This window comes from Echinops telfairi, unplaced genomic scaffold, assembly GCF_000313985.2.
Source record: "Echinops telfairi isolate 266 unplaced genomic scaffold, ASM31398v2 ScPeMD7_70;HRSCAF=299, whole genome shotgun sequence".
Lineage (NCBI taxonomy): Eukaryota > Metazoa > Chordata > Mammalia > Afrosoricida > Tenrecidae > Echinops > Echinops telfairi.
This window is the reverse complement of record NW_022103968.1, coordinates 558,979-561,478: the sequence shown is the minus strand read 5'-3', so window position 1 is coordinate 561,478 and position 2,500 is coordinate 558,979.

Here is a 2,500-nt window from a genome sequence, read left to right as displayed (position 1 = left end):
AAAAGAAAAGAAAACTAATTCCATTCAACCAGCTAAGTGTGAGGTTCACCTCTCCCATTAAAAACAGAGCTGCTGCCCTGAAATGTGCACTTTCTTTCCCGAGAATAGCTCTGTTGATGTTGTCAGGTGCCATCAAATTAGCCCCAACTCCCCGCTACCTCCTGCACAGCCAACACTGCCCAGCCCTGCGCCAGCCACGCTCCGCTCCATCGTTCCCAGGCTTGCCCCCGTTGCTGCAGCCACAGTCTCAAGCCATCTCCTTGAGGCCGTCCTCACCTTTGCACCTCTACTTTACCAGGCATAGTGTCCTTCTCCAGGGACTGGTTATCTCCTGACACTCCGTCCTACGTATGCAGGATGACCTCTTACCATCCTTGCCTCTAAGGAGCACTCTGGCCATCGGTCCTCCAAGAAAGATCAGCAGGCCATGGTGCTTTCAATAGTCTTCTCCAGCACCACAACTCAAACGCATCAATTCTTCTATGGTCTTCCTTATTCCACGTCCAACTTCTACATGTGTGCGAGGTGACTGAAAGCACCATGGCTTGCATCAGGCCCATCTTGGTCCTCGGAGCAGCATCCTTGTCTTTCAGTACTCTAAAGAGGTCGTGTACAGCAGATGTACTGAATGCAACCCATTTTTTGATCTCTTGACTGCTGCTTCCATAAGCATTGAAGTGGATCCAAGCAAGACAAAGTCCTTGACAACTTCAATCTTTTTCCGTTCCCCATGATGTTAGCTATGGGTGCAGTTGTGAGGATTTTGATCTCCTTTACATCAAGTGGTAACCCATACTGAAGGCTGCAATCCCTGATCTTCAACAAGGGCTTCAAGTCCTGGTTGTTAGTAAGGTTGTTAATAAGCCCTCCTCTGATTCTGGCGCTGCATTCTTCCTCAGATCAGGCATCTTCTCGGATGATCTATCTGCTCAGCATACAGACTGAATGAGTGTGGTGAGGGGGTTCAACCCCGACACTCACCTTTCCTGATTTTAAACCAAGCAGTTCTCCCTCATCCTGTTTGCACAACTGCCTCTTGGTCCATGGACAAGTCCAGCAGGAGCACAATGAAGTCTTCTGGAATCCCCATTCTCGTCGAGGCCATCCACAGTTTGCTAGCATCCAATAGTTGAATGCCTTGCCATCGTCAACAAAGCACAAGTAAACATCCTTCTGACATTTCTGCATTGAGCCAAGATCCCGCTGGCATCAGCAATGATAGCCCTGGGTGCTGGTTCCCTTCTGAATCGGGCCTGAACCTCTGGCAGCTCCCTGTCCATGTCCTGCTGCAAGCATTGTTGGATGACCTTCAGCAACATTTTACTTGCATGTACATCAATGATACTGTTCTAGAATTTGAGCATTCTGTTTGATCACCTTTCTTTGTCATGGGTACAAATATGGATCTCTTCCAAATCAGTTGGCCAAATAGCTGTCCTCCAAATTTCTTGGCATAGATGAGAGAGTGCTTCCAGTGCTTCACCAGCTTGCTGAAACATTTCAATGGGCACCCCGTCAATTCCTGGAGCCTTGTTGTAGTCTAATACTTTCAGTGCAGCTTCAACTTCTTCCTTCAGCATCATTGGTTTTGCTCACGTTACCTCCACTTTTCTGTCCCTGTGGTGGCTTATGTGATGCCGTGGTGCTGGAAGCTGTGCTGCTGGTGTTTCAAATGCCATCAGGGTCACCCAAAAGGCACGGGTGTCAGCGGAGCTTCCAGACTAAGAACAGAAGAAGGACTTGGCCCCCCTTTGGAGGAAGGAGCCTCTGAAAACCGTATGCGCAGCTTGGAAGCATCGTCCGGCACGGAGGGCCTCGTGACTGGAAGCAGAGCCTCATCAGAACCGGTGCCAGAGGACGGGCCCTTCGGATTGGAAGGCAGGTGGCTGAGGGGGAGGAGCTGACTGCTGGGAGCCGAGTTGACCTTGGTGCCCTGAGTTGCATGAAGCCTGCGGAAGGCTAGACTTAAGGACCTTCACTTGTTGATGGGGCACAGCTTCAGGCAGAGAAAAGCAGCTGCAAAAGCCTGCTAATGCTGGAGCGGAACGTACAGAGGATAAAGTCTGGAAGCACTGGGAGTTGTCAAACATGGAATGGAATGCATAAAGATCAATGTTCTAGGCACTGGTGAGCTAAAATGGACTGGTGTTGACCATTTTTGTTTGTTTGTTGTTGTTGTTGTAAAGTCAAATGCAGTTTTTTTTTTAATTTAAACAACAGTTTTATTGTTTTGGTTAGATATTATTTAAAATTTTTACTTAATATTTTAAAACTTATAATCTAGCTTTGTGTGCCTCTTTTTTAAAAAAATTATTATTTGAGGGTGGGGGGAGTTGATGTACCTATCATTCATCATTCAATCCCACCAAGCAGTGTTGTACCATCGTCACCACAATCAGTTCCCAAACATTCTTTTCTGTCCTGGGCTCCTTGACATGGGCTCCCTGTTACTCCCCACTCCCACTGTACCACCACCGTACCCCGCACTGCACCCCCCCCC